Genomic DNA, 18,795 nt, shown 5'->3' with positions numbered 1-18,795 from the left:
AGTCAACCTACTGGTGATGATTTTCTCTGTACTTAGGTTGCCTGGTCGCAATCAGTTGTTAGGCTCCAAGTAGAGACCTTTTCAAATTGGCAATACCTGCTGGAAATTGTTTTCCTAGTATAGTGATCCTAGCCTAGGATTGCTTCCAGGCCATAGTGAGGCATCAGAGTAGGATTTTAGTGGAAGAAATTGAAATGTTATAGGGGTCAATGTAAAGTCCTGCATTTGGGTTCAAAAAGTCAGTTATACAAGTATAGAATCAGGACACATTTAGAAAGCAGTTCATGGGGAAAAAGACCTAGGAATTCTAGTGGACTTAAAGCTCTGTGTGAGTTAACAGTGTGATATAGTTTAACAATTCAACGAACATTTGTGGATGTGGCAGCTAACTGATCTTAAGCAACATTAATAGAAGTATGATGTCCTGCCCTGTAGTCAGACCACATCTGCAGTATTGACTCCAGTTCAAGGAACTGTGCTTAAAAGGGATGTTCACAAACTATAGTTTGTTGAGAAGAGAGCATCCAAAGATGGTGAAAGAACTTGAAAAGATGCCATAGTCAAGGTGAGTTGATTAGGAATGTTTAGTCTAGAGAAAAGAAAACTTGAGGGAAGGAGTGTTTATTTGAATATTTGAAGAGTTGTCATATGGAAGAGGATTTAGATTTGTTCTGATTGACCCAGAAGGGTAGAACTGTGAGCACTTGGTGGAGTCAGGGAAACAGATTCATCACAACACAAGGCAGAACTTTAGAGCTGTTCAGAAGTATGATGGACTGCTTGGTGGGATAGTGAGGTTCATGGCATTAGATAGCATCAAGCAGAGTCTGAATGATCACTTCCTGGGGGCATTGGCAAATAGATTTGGGATTTAGGTAGGAATGGACTAGATTATCTCATAGGTCCCTTTCAATTCTGATTTCTAACTGTGATTTTTAGGATTTTGTAGAGGTAAGAATGTTATGATTTGACTTAGAATAATTACATTTGGGGAAATGAGAGAACAGTTTAGGTATGTTTACGTGTTAATTGTATAATCTGTGTACTTTCCTTTATTCATAAGCTCATTAGTCAGTTAATATGGGGAACAGGTTTTCATAGATCACTACACATTTGTGAAGCACACAGACATACTTTTCTATTTCAACTTGTTTTTCCATTTCTATTTAGAGCAAGCAAAATAGGAAAGCTAGAAAACAGGTCTTGAAATGTACTTCCTTGGTTCATTTTCTGTACTCTGTTCCAGCCCTGACTAATTTAACTTTTTTTTTAAACGTGCCATTTACTTTTATTTTAATCTAAGCGTCCTTTAAAAAAAATAGCAGAGGAGGAAAAACATTTTTAGCTTGGCTAAGAAAAACAAACAAGCTTAAACAAATAGCAGATGCAAAATATTCAGGTAGAGTCAGTATTTTTGGTTTCATTTTGTTTTTACAATGCTTTCTGTGTGCTCCAATGGAAAACAGAATTTCTTTCATCATTTTAAATGAACCCATTCCTCCCCGGAATAAAGCAGAAAACACAATTGGTCACAGCCTCTGTCATGTGACTGGACTTTTTGCAATCTATAATTTCAAACTAAAATAAAAATAGTCATTTCCCTCCATTGTTCTTTACTGTTCCTGATCATACCACTTAAAATTAGGTGATTGCCAGATAATGGTGGAGGTGAAGAAGAAGGCTAGTTAGCCAGGTTGCAAGCTGTCATTTAGATTCATTCGTTATACCATAAATACATGCTTGTCTAATTCCATGAGATTCTTTTCTATTTTAAAGTTGGAATTGATTATTTAAAGCATACTACCTCAGCTAAGGCCATGTGTAAGCAAGGTAGGCAGCCACCTAGAATACTCCTGATGGAGCTATTGGAGGAGAACTTTTGGCAGGGCTTGGTTACTTTTAGTTTTACATTTTACAAGTGTGCATTAACATTTTTTAAAATGGAGAAGCATTTATTTTCTCTCCCTCCCACCTCACTCCCCACCCTGAAAAAGAAAGAAAAACAAAACTCTTGTAACAAATATGCATGGTCAAATATGGCCATTTCCAAAAAAACTATATGTTTCATTATGTATCTTGAGTCCATCAGCTTTCAGTCACAATATGAGTGACTGTTTCATCATTAGTCCTCTGGAATCCTAGGTTGCCACTGCATAGATCAGAATTCTTAAGTTTTTAAAGTTGTTTACCTTTCTAATGTTGATATTATTGTATAAATTGTTCTGGTTCTGTTCACATCATTCCACCTCAGTGTATGCAAGTTTTCTCAAGTTTCTCTGAAACCAGTTCTTTGGTTGTTTTCAAACTAACCAAATATAATAGTAATAACAACAACATCTAGCATTTATACGGTGCTTTAAGGATTATAAAGTGCTTTACAAGTACTACCTCATTTAATCCCTATAACAACCCAGTGAGGTAGGTGTTATTAATACACCCATTTTATAGATAAGGAAACTAAATCAGACAGAGGTTGTGATTTACCTAGGGTCACACAGTTAATAAGTGTCTGAGGTAAAATTTGAACTCAGATTTTCCTGACTCCTGATCCAGTGCCACCTCATTACCATCATTTTTATGGCATTATAATATTTTGTGACATTGGCATACCATTACTTTGCTCCCATTCCCCAACTGCTATAGTTTCCAGTTCTTGGCTTTACAAAAAGAACTGCTTTCAATATTTTTGCTGATATTTGGTCCTTTTCCCCTTTCTTTGATCTCTTTGGGGTATAATCTTAGTAGTGGTATCACTGGATCAAAGGCTATTCTCATATTTTTAATGCTGGAAATTTTCACTATCATAGTACTTAGTATTTTATTTTATGACAAGTCAAGTCATATTATGTTGCAGCAAATGTTTAAAGCCCTTAATTGGAGAAGGTACAATTTTCAAGCAAGTTGAAGTTTATGGTGGGGTCAGGGCAACACAGTTTTCAATCCATATCTAGGACACAACAATTCTTGATCGTCCCAGTTCTGTTTTTTCCTTGATACTTTGGCTCAGATTCCTGAGTCTGAGCACAACCTGCCATCACCTCTCTCCTTCTCGTTGTCCATCTCCTCCACCCTCTCCTCACCCTCCATCATAGAAATGAAGATTGTATTGACTTCATAAAGGAGATTAAAACATAGGATAATATTTATATTTTGCTTTGAAAACAAGGCCTATACAAGGCCCTTACAACCTCTTCAGTGCCTGGCACTCTGGATTTTTTTTTTTAATGCCTACAAGTTAACAACTAGTATGAGGTATATTTATAATCCATGGAGGGTAATGTAATCAGACAGTCTGTGCTAAAATGACCCTAGCTTTTAAGTCTAAACCAAAAACACCTTTCTACTGCCAACTACTTTAAAGTAGCCAGCTAGGAAGAGGCTGACTCCTTGAATATAATATTCCTTATTTATGAGGGAAGATTTTAGAGATTTTTCGACATATAATGGAAGAATATCTGAGTGCTTTTCTATCTAAGGGCTGAGCAAATTTATCTTGAAAACTGCCTTTTTTGCCTACTATCAAATTATCAGGTAGTTATTTTTGTAATTAATGGTCATCATTTCATGAATACAAACATATTTCTGCAGTTGTAAGGCTTAAAGCATTCTTGAAGCCTGTGTTACTATTTTTCTGTGTCACTTCTTCAGTTTTTCAGTGTTAAAGTTTCTAGATATTTTCATTACCACCATTATCTTAATTTATTGGCCCATCTTAATTCAATTGTATCTTTACTCAGAAATGAGTTGGGCACATTCATATTATGATAATATTGTTGAGTGGATATTATGGAATTTATAAATAGGCTATCTAAATCTTTAGGATGCTCTTATCCTTCCATTTTCATTTGCTATGAGGATAAAAGGTTAATTTTTTTTTTTGATCCATTAAGAGAGCATGGTGGTAAGAACATGAAAAAACTCTTCTTGTGAACAGGACAAGTTCTAGTTACCCCACCTTGTTGTCCAAGTCCTCTTTTAGCAAGGAAAGGGCAAAAAGTTTCATTGACAAGAGGGTGGCTCCCGGGCAATGAGTGTTTTTGGTCACAGCAATTCATTAACACTGACCGTGAACATAAAGCAGGGGTGGTGATTTGCAGCAATGGGAAGAGTACTCACCTCATGAACTTTTTTAAATGTTGAAGATTAAATAACTGTGGGTGCAAGCTTGGGTTTTGGTTTTTTTTACTTATGCAAAGATAAAAGCTCAGTTTGAGCACAACATAGAAAGAGAGGTTAAAAAACAATTCCAAATAGTAAGAAAATTCTGTTGATTTAGAAGATGATTTTCATCATATTTTATTAAGTACATCATAGACTTGGGGTTAGAAGGGACCTCAGAGATCTGCTAGCTCAACCTCCTCTTTAAACAGAGGGGGAAACTGAAACCCAGAGAGGTTACTAACAAGAAGCTACTTCCCCAAGATTATGCAAATAACAAGCTAGGGTTTAAACCTAGGTCCTCCAACTGCTAGGAGCAACTAGGTGGCACAGTCTGGGTCTGGAGTTAGGAAGACCTGAGTTCAAATCCAGCCTCAGACATTTAACAGCTATGTGACCCTGAGCAAGTTGCTTAACCTTTGTTTGCCTCAGTTTCCTTAACCTTAAACAACACACCTACCTGCTAGAGGTGTTGTGAGTATCAAATAAAATATTTGTAAAATGCCTGGCAAATAGTCAGGGCTATATAAATGCTTAATCCCTTCCCCATTCCTCCAAATTTCCCTCTGTACAATCATTAGTCCAACAGACAAATTCAATTATATTCAATACACATTTATTAATCAATCAATAAGGCTTTATTATGTTTATTACAATACTCTTACTATGGGCAGCTAGGTGGCAGAGTAGATAGAACACAGGACCTGAAGTCAGGAGAACTCATCTTCCTGAATTCAAATCTGGCTTTAGACACTTAATAGCTGTATGACCCTGGAGAAGTCACTTAACCTTCAGTTTCCTCATCTGTAAGATGTACTGGAGAAGAAAGTGGCAAACCATTCCAGTGTCTTTGCCAAGAAAATCCCAAATGGGGTCACAAAGAGTTGGACACAACTGAAATGACTTGAATAACCACAACAACAGCAAAAACAAAGCTCTTACTATAAGCCAGACCCTTTGGTAGGCACTGGGGTAGGGGTGTGGAACCTGAGGCCTTGAGGTCACATGTGGCCCTCTAGATCCTCAAGTATGGCTCTTTGATTGAATCCAAACTTCACAGAACAAATCCCCTTAATAAAAGGAATTGTTCTGTAGAACTTAGGCTCAGTCAAAAGGCCACACCCAAGGACCTAGAAGGCCACATGTGGCCTTGAGGCCACAGGTTCCCCACCCCTTGAAAAAACCCTATGCTCAAGAATTTTACATTCTAATGGGGATGCAAGTACACTTGTAAATATGCACAAAATAAATAAAAAGAGGGGCAGCTAGGTGGCACAGTGGATAGAACACTGGCCCTGAAGTCAGGAGGACCTGAGTTCAAATCTGACCTCAGACCAAACACTTGACACTTACTAGCTGTGTGACACTGGACAAGTTACTTAACCCCAATTGCCTAAAACAAACAAACAAATAAACAAGTAAATAAATAAAGAGAGAATAATTATCAATGGATTCAAAGCAATTCAATAAAAGGTAATGTGGGAAGGAAGTAGTAGCTAGGAGTGGGGAATTAGGAAAGATTTGCAGAAGCTGATGTCTGAGTTGCATCTTGAAGGAAGAGGGATTCTGTGAGATTGACATGAGGAAGGAGTGCATTCCAGACTTAAAGGCCAGCCAGTAGAAAAGCATGCAGAGAGGAGATGGAGGGTAATGTGTGAAGAACAGAGAAAAGACTAGTTGGTGAGATGTTTTTAGTTCAGGAAGGGGAGTGGTATATATAGAGAGAGGACCAAAAGATAGGTTGGGTCCAGGCTGCCCAGGACTTTAAAAGCCAAACAGCATTTTATATTTTATCCTAGAAGCAGTGAAATTATCATTACATTCACTTAGAAATTTATTAGCTGATCTGCTTTTGGCTGAGAGAGAACAGTGGCAAATGTCTAGGTGGTTAAAGTTCCCTGTTACTATTCTATCATGCCCATTTGTCAGGTTTGTAATCTTATTTCACCTCACTTCTGTTTTTACTTCACTTCTCTTTTTTCCCTTCAGTTCAGGTGGCCTGTAATATAGCCCTGTGGCAATATAATTCCATTTCTCTCTCAATTGGTTTTTATTCAAATATTCTCTGCCATGTTTCTTCCCTCCGGTTTCTGGATCTCCTCATTCAAGTATATATTTTTTCCTTTTTTTTGGGGGGGGGGGGCTAGGCAAAGAAGTTAAATGACTTGCCCAGCTAGTAAGTGATATGTGTCTGAGGCTGGATTTGAGCTCAGGTCCTCCTAAATCCAGTGCCAGTGCTCTATCCACTGTACCACCTAGCTGCCCCTCAAATATATTTTCTTAATATACAATGTTACTTTAGATCCTCTTGTGTCTGTTCTGTTACTTTCTATCCAGTTAGTTTTGAATAAGTTCACATTCTAGTTATGAGTTCCATATTCCCAGGTCTGGTTGATAACTCGTGGTTGCATTTGCCTCATCGTATTAGGATCTCTATTTACCCTGTCTAGTCTAGAACTTCTTGCTCTCAACTTTCATTGAGTGGCTAATGAAAAGAAACAAGTCATTTACTAGCCCAGTCAAATACCCAAGGAGACCTGGCATTATTAGCAAAGAAAAGAATTATAGGCATGGAAGAGACCTTGAAAACCCATCTAGTCTTATCTTCTTCTCTTCAGAGAAGTACTTGCCTAAACCTTGACAGTCAGAGGACAATTAATCCTATTTCTAAATATCTCCAGAGAAGGAACTCCTACAGCTATCCTCCGTGACACATTGTTACTTAACAATAATAACATTTACTCTGAGAAAATAAACATGTCAGGTTATATTTAAATGAACAACAGATCTGTGGGGGGTAATCAAGCCACCAGATGTGGAAAAGTAGTCTTAGAACCAGAGGGAATGCTGGAGGTCATGCCATCCACCTTGGAACCAATCAAGGCACACACAAACAAATTATATACACAAATCTCCCATGTGATGATAATGTTGCAGGAGTATGTCTGAGAGATTTTGACACCATGGAAAGAGCACTGCAGTTAGTGTTCTTAGTTTGAATCCTGGCTTGGGCTTTTGTTAGCTGTATAAGTTTGAGCCATCTTTATCTATCTGAACCTCAGTTGCTTTATCTATAAAAATAAATGACTGGGTGACTTCTAAGGCACCTTTCAGCTCCAAATCTTTGATTTTCTTTCCCCCATATATGTCTATTACCAGATAATGCCCTGGACTCTCAATATTTTTCTTCGCCCTTGTTTGTCAAAATCGACTTATAACATCTCTCATTTCTCTCAATTTATTATCAAATTCAGAAGCAAAATGATTAGCTAATTTCCCTTACGTTATTAGTGGCTAATAACTTAAATGCTGAGTTACCTAAAAAATCTTCCTTCCCTCCTTCTTCTTCCATCTATCCAAATACTGCCCAGCCTTAGTGCTTTTCTGGATCTCCCCAACCCACAGGGATAGCTTCCTTCTCTGAATTTAAAGTCCTTAAGATGTAGCCAGCCAAGCTCCCTATACCATACTTTCCTCTGACCATCTGTCTGCCTTGCTGCTTCACCATTTTAGCTGTACTTCCAGTACCCTGAGAAAACCAAGCCACTCAGCTTTGAAACTGCTACTCTAGGGCCTTACTCTCAAGGTTGGTGAGAGACCATCTAGCCTTAACACCTTGACTATACTACACTGAATCATTTTCCTGATCTTGAAGTTTAGTGTGGAGAGGGGGGGAAAGGAAGGATGTCACACTTCTTACTCAGAATACAGTAACTAAATTCACATTATCATTTACTTTTGGGAAGGACACTTGTACTCTTTGGTACAATTCATCATCCCTGTGGTTTCCAGGCCAAAATATGACTTCTTAACCTTTTTTATTCCATTGACCCCTTTGGGGAGTCTGGTGAAACTTATGGAGTTATTCTCAGAATAATATATTTTTTAAAGTTCACAACTGAAGGATATGCTAAATTTCAGTTAGAGGTTAATAAAAATAAAAATGTAATTTTCCCCCTACCAAGTTTATCCCCCCTTTGAAATCTATTCATGGGCCACTTATGGCTTTATATAGCAATAGAAGATAACAAAACAAGAGATATATTAATTGCCAAATTTTTGGAACCTAAAATTATTTCCTTTTGAAATGAGAGGGTAAAACTAGATAAAGACCTGTTGAACTCTAAAATTCATGAAGAAATTAATGAAATAAAAAGCATTTAAGTAAATACTTACTGTGTTCCAGATACTTGTTCTAAGCACTGGACATATAAATACAAAAGACAGAAAATGGCCTCAAAAACTTAGATTCCAACAGGGAAGGAGTTTCTGACCTAGTATGTTCATATAGCCAGAAGTAGCCCGTGAATAGATTTTGTGGGGAAGGTCCTTAAATTTAGTGGGAGAAAAAAATTAACATCTCTCCCAAAGTTCAGACTCTGTCTTTTCTGCCTAACTAGATTTTAAGTACACTAAAGGCAGGCACTATCTTTTACGCTTCTTTTGTATTTCCCAAAGCAACCAATGTAGAATCTTATCATGATATATTCTTAATAAAAATATGTCGAATGAATGAACATGTAAAGGATTCCTAGAGACCAAAAAGCCTTAATCCCAAGAATTGAATTTCTAGTGGTTGAATTTCAAGAAATTCAGCAAACTGGTGGAAGAGATTCTTTTGGACACAAGACCCTTTGTATCACCCTCAATCAGTATAAAACTGATTTGCCTCTAATTTTTCTGGAAAGTTAGAAAAGGACTTTGAGCAGGGACAGAAAGGAAGGAAAAGCCCAGGACCAAGGATAATGTGGGAGGGGCAAAGATAGAACATATGGAACTGGTATGTCATGGAGGGAGACAGTCAGAGGGAGATGGGGTAATGGAAAAAGAGGGAGGGAGGGAGAGAGGGAGATAGAGAGACAGACAGAGACAAAGAGACAGAGACAGAGACACAGAGAAAGAAGCAGGACTGTGGCAGAGACAAGAAAAATAAGATGTAGACCCAGAGAGAACCAAATGTCAGATACCCAGAGAGACAGGAAGAATTACAAGGAGTCTGTCATACCAAGAGATTCAAAGGAGCACATTTCACATGCTTTCTGGTTCTGTTGGCCCTGAATGACTTTTTAAAGGTCTCCAGGGGAAGGGGGAAGGGGGCAGTCCATGGCTTGGCCTCTCTACAGAACTCATTCCTTTTATGCCAAAAAGTCCTTAGGAAAAAAAACATTCTTTAAGAAAGGTTTGAATTGTCCATAGCAGCTCTGACGTTCTATGAGTCTATGAGTAGGTGCCCAATAAATATTTATTGAATTGAATTAAGCTTAACTGTGTTCTCTTGATGCAATTTAAACCCATTATTTCCTCTTGTTCATTGTAAAATTCACATAGTAATACATAGCAAATCAGGGAAAAGTAATGCCTAAAGCCTGGATTTAATAAAATTAATTTTTTAAAATAAAGATTTTAGCATCTTCTGTCATAGATAGTGGTCTGGGCAGGGCTTTTTATTTGATTGAATCCAGCTGAATAGTGGAACTATACTAATAATGGTCTTTCACTCTCAAATACCACCTCCCCAACCCTTTCCCCAGCAGTGTTGTCATATGTAAGCATATGTGAGTGCATGTAGTTATATGACTGGTATCACATCATGCTATCCTTTGATTCATAGAACCGGATTCCTCTTATGTCAGACAACCTGAAATTCACATATGCCGCATTTATTCCTTCAGCACGATACCAGAAATATTTTATAGAAATCTAATGGGAATTGAGCAATGAGTAGTCTGAGCAGAATCTGAGAATTAAGGCAGAGTTGTGGGCTAAGTTGTGTGGTACTACTAGATAGTAGGGACTAGGGAATCATAGAAAAACTGGGAGATCATTAAGGGCTGCAATGATCAGGGGATGCTTCAGAGAGGAGAGAGTACCCTCCTTAGAGAGGGCATGAGTGTAGAGAAGGGAAAGCCTGGGTCAAGGTAGTGGAAAGGGTATCTTGGAAACTACACTGGATTCAGTCAAGAATCTGAACTTGAATCCCATTTCTCCCTACTTAATAATTTCACATAAGGTGAGCTTAATAACATTAAGACTAACAACAATTTTTAATTACTCATTTTATAGTAAATCAATGAAGTAAAGTGGATTATTCCTTTTATGTAGGTGAGGGAACTGAGGGTTAGAAAAGTGAAATCTTTAGATGGTTTGGTTGTTGTCCCTCATGCTCAAAGAGGACCAAAATACATTACTATGTTAGGGGTCAAGGTAGGGAGTGTGCAACTGTGGCTGATCAGACCAAAATGAGCTCAGAAGGCTCTTCCATAGATCAGGCAGATATATAGTCTATATCTCTAAGCACAGGCAGATGGATGTGTTAAAACCCAGGCCTTCTGATACCGACTCAATCTGTCTTTCCACTGTACTTATGACTATTGTAACACTGATACAGTCATAAGAAAAGTTCTAAATGCCCATTTTTGTCATCTTAGCCCCTTTGACATCTTTCCCCACTGCCCTTTTTTAAGCAATAACTTTCTTTTCTTCAAGTCAAATGTGACCAAAATGTAACAGAAGCAATATGATCTAGGGAAGAGAACACTGGGCTTGAATCAAGGTTCAGGGCCCCGACATTTAGATGCTGTGTGGACCTAAACAAGTCATTTCATACTTCTCTGAGTCTATTTCTTCCTCTATAAAATGAAGGCATTGCACAGAATGATTTGTAAGTTCATTTCCAGCTCTAAGTATTTATGAGAATGGATTAAACCAGAAACTACGTAAGACCTTGAAAATTATATTTCACTTTTTGTGTTTAAAAAACCCCAATGCTAACTAAAAACACATGTTACCATGTCTTATTATTAGGAAGCTTCATCAATCAGTTACTTAACAAATATTTACTAAATATCTACTCTGTACTCAGTACTATGTTAGGCACTATGCGGTCAACAAAGAAGCACAAGACAAGGTCTTTGTCCTTCAAGAAGCTGTAATATTGTGGAAGAGACAAGATTATCAGATGTAACAAAGCAACAGCAAGCAATGTAGGAATGGATGTAATTGAGTGCTAAATTGTTTGGTACCACCAGACGGTAGGGACTATGGAATCTTAGAAAAACTGGGAGATCATTGAGGGCTGAAATGGTCAGGGGATGCTTCAGAGAGGAGGGAGTTCCCTCCTTAGAGAGGGTGTGAGAGTGGGCAAGGGAAAGAAACTGGCCTGGGTCAGGGCTAGTGGAAAGGGTATCTTGAAAACTATACTGGATTCAGAGTCAGAGAATCTGAACTTGAATCCCATTTCTCTCTACTTAATATCTGAGTGATTCTGTTGGGGAGGTGGGGGAGAGTGGATCTTTTTTGCATTTCAACATTTCTAAAATAAAGGGATAGGGACTAGATAATCCCTAAGATCCCTTTCAGCTTTGGCTGCCATGATCCTGTGACTGAAGTCAGCAGGGCCAGGTTATAGATAATGCCTTGAAAGCAAAGTGGATGTGTTTAGACTTGATGAGATAAAAAATGAGAAGTAAGCAAACAGGTAGGAAGCAGCTGGGAGGATCACAGCAGGGTTGTTTGTCTGCCCTGTCCCTCTTGGTTCTTTCAGCAACATGAAGTCCACAAGCCTAGGTTTAGGCTCCTTATCTCATAGGTGGGATAATGAAAAGGTAGAGAAGTACGTATATCTTCCTCTATGTGAGTTACCAATTCAGATCAAAGGACAGTTCTGTTTCAGAAGGAGATGAAAATGTCTCCTCGAAATGTCTTCCTCATTAGTGGTCAGTTATCCTTGCTCAGGACACACTCTCATTTGGTATACTATGCTCCTGGAAAGCATTTGGTTTATTGTGCACTTGAGTGGGAAGGGGAAGGGGGATTAGTTTCTCTTTACAATTCTCATTTCAGTGGTTTGTATGAGCTTTTCTCAGTGGTTCCAGATGACCTACTATTGTGGTACATGCCTCTTTCATGCTTCCCCACCTTTTCCTTCCTCTTCTCCTTTTCCCCTTCCCTTATCAATTATTGGCTAATTTCCTTGGTATCCCCAAAGCATATGCCAGTTTGGGTTGCAGAGTCAGCAGTCTGCATCAGCTCATCTGTATCCTCTTACCTCAAGGTGAAATCATGTATAAGAAAAAACACCTTGGGGGTGAGGGAGGGGTGAGATGGGAGTGGGTGGAGGGATGGGAAAGACAAGGATATCCCATGTTCTAACAGCTGCTTTGGTTAATACTTCTGTAGATACACTCCCCACCAACACTTGCTGATCACATGTACTAACTAGTAAAGCCGAGGGTGAGTCACTTAAAATAATTCATAGAAAATAAATAGATTTTTAAAATCAGAAGCTATTTGCTTACACATGAAACTGTGATGGTGAGCAGGCAACTTTGTGAAGTGTGCTAACTGCACATGTCATCCCATGACAGCTGACAAGCACAACAGTCCCCATCAGGTGAAAGGAAGGGGTCATGGGACACGATCATTCTTCAACCATGGAGTGTGGTTAGTGATTAGCATCAGGCATTTGTATCTGCAGTCTTAGCAGAGAGCTTTGCAGGTCATAAGTGCCTAATAAATGCTTCATTCATTCATTGATGGCTGCAGTATGCTTGTACAATTGATGATTCTGTTATAAGTAAATGGGAAACTTGCCTGAAATGTAAGCAGCCCACTTATCCATAGTTTTCTCTCATGTTTTCATGTGGTAAGTCAACAGAAGAAATGACTATCAAATCAATCATAAATGCTTGTTGATTTAACCAAACCTAGTTATTTGCTTGCAGATGGGGCACAGGGTTTGTTCCCAAAAGAACAATCTAGTTAAGGAGACAAAGCTAAGAAGCATACAGTGATTGAAAAGCGAGTATTGAGGTATCCTGTACTGACTGGAAATACAGCTAGAGTTCAAAGGACAAGATTAGTGAGGGCTGGAGTATTGCAGGAAGGCTTCTTAGAGAAGGCAGAACTTGTTTGGGGCTCTAAAACAGGGATTCTTAAGCTTTTTTTGTATCATGGTTTTTTTGGGCAGGCTGATGAAGCCTCCTTAGAATTGTATTTTTAAATAATTGAAGGGAAAAAAATGATAAATTTCAATTAGAAGTTAGTGAAAATAAATATTTATTTTTTCCTTAACCAAATTCATAGATCCCTTGAAATTTATCTGTGCATCCCTGGTTAAGAGCTATTGCTTTAAAGGATTTTTTTTTTTTTGGCTAGGCAGTGGGGTTAAGTGACTTGCCCAGGGTCACACAGCTAGTAAGTCTTATGTATCTGATGCCACATTTGAACTCAGGTCCTCCTGACTCCAAGGCTGGTGCTCTGTCCACTGCACCACCTAGCTGCCCCCTAAAGGATTTTTTAATACATAGGTTATAGATTTAGAACAGGACCTTAGAAGAGGGATTAACCAGCCCAATCCCCTCATTTTTACACATGAGGAAACTGAGGCCCAAAGATGTGAGGTGACTTTCCCAAGGTCATGCAAGTAGCAGAACTGGAATTTAAAGCCAGGTGCTGTGACTCCACTTCTGAATCACCTCAGAGAGAAGGGAAAATAGATCTTGTGGAGGGAGCAACTCGAGCAAAGAAATGCAGACTCAAGTGAAGGGAACAGCAGGCCAGGATATGCTCCTTTTACGTTCTTTTTAAGCTTGATTTATTTAAGGGAACATGCAGCAAGCAGGAAAGCAGTCATGGAGGAAGCCTGAGGCAGTATTGGGTCCAGGGGAAGGGGGAGGGTCACCAAATGCAAATGAACAATATGTGTGACTCAAAATACCCATTGTGCCTTCAGTGTGAGACTGTGGGAAGCAAGGGGGCTGACCTTTTAAAGGTATTAAAATTGCAAACGTTTTTGACTACATTTTTTTTATTGCTAGCGTATTTAAGCGTATTTAAGTGAAGAGCCCCTTCGGAGTCTGTATGGGGAAAGTGATTCCTTTGACTGTGTCCCAGATAATATTTTGATGATGTTTTCCTCCTTGCAATCTGGGCAACAAAAAGCCAAGAGTCCGATCATCCCTGGTCTCCTCTCGGCTCCTGGACCTAATCCCCAAACTGCAATTCTTCCTAAGTTATACAGTGCCAGGAAGAGTGAGAAGGAGTCTGGATAAGTCAAAGTAGTGCTGATGAGAAGGTAGGGCCCTGTGGCTAAAATGTTTTCCAGCCAGTTCTTTCTATGTGATACAGAGGGCTGGAGTGCTGGACTTGGAGTCAGGGAGTCTCAAATTCAAATCCTGCCTCTGATACTTAACAGCTGTATGACCCTACACTAGTCATGTAACCTCTTTACTTCAGTTCCTTCATTTATTAAATGAATGGGGTTGGATTCAATTGGCCTTGGCCTCCAAGGTCCATTTCTTATATATATATATATATATATATATATATATTTAAAAATTTTTAAGCAATTGGGGTTAAGTGGCTTGCCCAGGGTCACACAGCTAGTAAGTATTAAGTATTTGGTCTGAGGCTGAATTTGAAGTCAAGTCCTCCTGACTTCAGGGCAGGTGCACTATCCACTATGCCACCTAGCTGCCCCTCTAAGGTCCCTTTCACCTCTTGAACTAATGCTTGTCTCTAAACATATAAACCTTGTCCTAAAGGACAAGGCCAAAAAAAATTAAATGACCTGCAGCCTCTCTGATAATATTACAACTACTTTATTATTTCATCCTAAAATAGCTTGTGGAAGCCTCCTTGTATGGTTGAGGAAATGGAGAAGGTCACCAGAAATACCCCTAGAGAATAGGAGTCCTTCTAGGCAGACCTTTTGCCCCATCTTTGGGAACTTCTCCAAAGTTAGCCAAAATATTTATTACCAACACAACTACTACATAATTGATAGAGCATCTTGTACATCCTGCCTTGATAGTTTCCAGGCATTCAGATAAATTCTCTTAAAAAAAATAAAGTGAGTGGATTATTGGTTTTTCATTTGGGAGGAAAAGTGGACAAATGAACCAGGTTTTGAAAGTACTGTGTGACACAAGAGAGCTGGCTAGCACAGAAAGAACAATGAGTCCAGTATTGGCTGCCCTAGCCGTATAGGAAACTAGGTGAACCCTGGATTTTCAGTTAGAGGACCGCTATTCAAAACCAGGCTCTACCAACTAACAATATCTTGTGTGACTTTGGGCTGAGGGTGTTGGACAAGATGACCTCTACAATCTCTTCTAGCTGCAAATACACGATCTTACGATCATTATGAGTACAAGTTGGGAAACACCAGCCTAACATTCAGAAAACTACATCTGTTGTTGGTTATATGTGTGTGTTTGTGTTTACTTTTTCTGTATCTATTTACTTGTGTTTGGCCCACTTCTCCTATTGAATTGGACTTTGTCTACTATTTTCTTTGTGTAACTCCCCCATAGCACCTAATGGAGCTATGATTTGGTGACTCAATAAATATCAGACTACCAAAAGAAATGGATCTATTTCACTTTCTCCAGAACATTTTATTTAAATTGGCAAATGGAGACATGTCCTTAATGTAAGAGTAAAAATGGAACATTAAAGAGGAAACAGCTTTACCTTTCCTATCCTTTGTAAAAGTTCTTGCAGATCCATCCATTTAAGAAGCAAATTCCAGGTCTTTTGCTTAGGAACAAAATGAATTCTTTTAGTCTGCAAAGGTAAAACAGGAAAGAAAATGTGATTATGTGTGTAGATGTGTCCTCCTGTAGGAGAAAGTAAATTAATGGTCATATATGTTAAGGGGGGGCAGAGGAAATCATAGGGTTTTTTGTGACATTTTTCCCTTTTATAAACAAATTTGGAATGGGAATTCCCCGCCAAGTTACTCTGTGTCAGTTTGTAGATTTATACAGGGAGTTTTAGTTTCTTTTTTTTCTCTTTTTCTGACAAATCAGCCTTTTTGTAGTTGTATCATCTTGAAACTAGAGAGGAAGGGAATGGAGGGTTGAATTGCTAATATCAGTGACTTTTGGAAATTCCCCTTTTATGATGCATGAGTCTTTCTTAAAAACAAGAAATTTTAGCTGTATTTTTAAGATTTCATGGCGAAAGTAACTGACCATTTCTAATGCCTGTCTACAGGAAGGCTGAGCTTAATTCAGAATTCTCTCTCTAGGTATTTGTTAGGGGAGAATAAGAAAATGGGGAGAAGAATATTGAAGAGAATTGAGTTGCTTGGAAGAAAGGTGCTACACACATGCATAATCTTTTTAAATGACTCCCCATATATTTGATTCCAAACAATGGATAACATGTGAGCAACAATCCAATACCACATGATCCTCATTTAAGATCTGGTTGTTATTATATTTAAATCATAAAAATACTTGCTTATATTCTTGAAGGAGATGTTAAATCCCATGTGCGTTCACCAAGAGCCACTGTCCTAGGGAATGTACATGCATACATATTCATGTAAATGTGTGCGCATGAGTATATATGTGCATATATGTATATATATGTATATATATACGTATATATATGTATATATATATACGTATATATATATATATATATATATATATATATATATATATACGTATATATATATGTATACACACACACACACATCAGTATTTGGCATGGTAATATGCCCTAGTGACAACTTGCATTCTTATTCCAGACAGAATATATTTTAAAGCCATTACAATGTAAGGTTATCCAAAATAATATTCAGTTTAATACAAAAACTCTTGGAGAGAAATATTAGTTGAAAATGGATTATTTCTTAAGGTCCTAGGCACAGGCAAGGCTTGTGTTTAGTCTGCAAAGAGCTGCTTCCAGGTAGACAGGTTTAGCATAGTTTTGGCAGAGACTGTTCAAGGAAGGAAAAATCCATTGCTCATTGGTTGGACTGCTGCCTAGAGAATGTGCAGGTCCCAGCTCAAATTGACAGCTGGAATGCACGTTATAGTGTGACACCCAGTCTAAAGAAGGATGAGGGGGTTATGCTAATTAATTTAAGGCCCCTCTGGGATCAGTTCACCAGTTGGCTAAGTAAACAGTATCAAGTTGTTCTACACTGGCAAAGGGATGAGAGTGGTCACATGCCTGCAGTAGCAGACTTGAATTTGGCAGTTGGTTATTATTTGTGCCTACCCCAGGCACCTTCACGTTAGGAAAGAGGAAAGTTCATTCAGTGACTTTCAATGTTTTTCATTCCTCTCCCACCCCTGTTTACCACCACCTCCAGCCTCCCTGAGAGAAAATTCTACTAGGAAGGAAAAGACAAAGGAGAATGTCTCCTCAGGAAATCCCTTTTAGGGGGGTGGGGAGGGAGGGGATGACCCTAGCGTTCAGTCACCATGGGCTTTCCCAACCTCCCCAGTAAAGAGAATTCTCTGATATATGACTTCTGCCAGGTGAGTCAAAAAAATACTTAGCTTTTCTTTTGAAATGTCTCCATTCTTGGGTTTCTTCTTCCTCCTACGTTGTGTTTGTTTTACTTCTAATTTTGGCTAAAAAAAGAATGTTTGGGTACAGTGTAAAAGTTTTCTCTATTCAGATTGGAAACTCCCTAGTCACTCTGAAACTGGACAGGTGCTGAGATGTATTTTTTACTCTGTCAATAAACAGTGTGTGTGTATGTGAACTAAGAGTAAACCCAGGCCAGCCTATGGCAACAGGGTGGTAGTAGGCCCATTTCAAATACAAAATCTGAAAGATAATTTAAATAAAGAGTGATGACTATTTCTTGCTGTTTATTTTTGGATCCCCCGACAGAAGCCACACTGTTCTCTTCACTGGTAGTTAGTGGACATATGGTGCAGAAACACAGGTGTGACCCTTACTCAATGCCTTATGCATTATAATAAGTGAAAGAAGATAAAGTCAGCTGCAGTTTAAAACTAAAGCAAAAGGCTCCACTAATGTTCATTTTCATTGAAAATCTTGAAGGGGTAGCTGCCTTTTGCTATGATGGGTTTCCATTTATTTAATCATCTCTGTTTTTCTCCTGCTGCTTTGCTTTCTGCAGAGCTTTCCCTGAAAAGGCAAACTCTTGGTGTTTTATAAATACACAGTTGAGAGCTGAAGATTTACAGGATTATACTCTAGATTACATGTTGGGTCCCGGGCTGAATGGTAGGGGAAACTTGGTTTAACTGTGCTCAGAGGGAAGCAGAATGGTGAAGGCCAAAGCAGGCTTAGATCAAAGGTCTAGTCCTGCTTTCCTGGGGTTCTGCTACCTGTGTGACCCTGGGCAAATTTCTTAACCTTTCTTGGCCTCAACTTTTTCATCTCTAAAATAAGGGGGGGGGGTTGGTTTAGATGATTTATAAGGTTCCTTCCAGCTCTAAAATTCTCATCATGATTATAGAATCAGTTCAAAAGTACCTGGAAGTCTATCCCTTAAGGCATACTGAATTCTTCAGGTAAATTGCCTTTTCTCCTCAATAACTATCTACCTAATTAATGCCAATAGCTAATTAGCTAACTACTTATGGATGCAAATTATTTATTTTATTTCTGTCAGATTTACTACCTAAATTTTGAAATACTACATTGCAAAATTGTTTTGAGACAGATTTCTTGAAATCTTTTTCTTATTGGGTACCACATAATGACCGATCCTAAATACCATCTCAGGGACAGAAGAAGGGAACAGGTAGAAAGGAGAGCTCCCTCAAGGTCCTAGATCCACACAGCCTCTCCTTCATGATGTCTTTCAGATGCTATCTTCTGAATACAACCTGTAGAATCATAAACTCTGGTGCCAGG

General features: G+C 38.6%; 1 protein-coding gene across 1 annotated transcript in view; it reads left to right on the top strand.

Moving 5' to 3' along the window:
* The window catches only part of BCL2 (BCL2 apoptosis regulator), a 224,292-nt gene that overhangs the window by 167,241 nt on the left and 38,256 nt on the right, over positions 1 to 18,795 (top strand).

Source organism: Phascolarctos cinereus, unplaced genomic scaffold, assembly GCF_003287225.1.
Source record: "Phascolarctos cinereus isolate Bilbo 61053 unplaced genomic scaffold, phaCin_HiC Scaffold_4;HRSCAF=312, whole genome shotgun sequence".
In the NCBI taxonomy this organism is placed as follows: domain Eukaryota; kingdom Metazoa; phylum Chordata; class Mammalia; order Diprotodontia; family Phascolarctidae; genus Phascolarctos; species Phascolarctos cinereus.
Note: the sequence above shows the minus strand (reverse complement) of the source record. Positions and strands in the feature narration are given on the sequence as shown.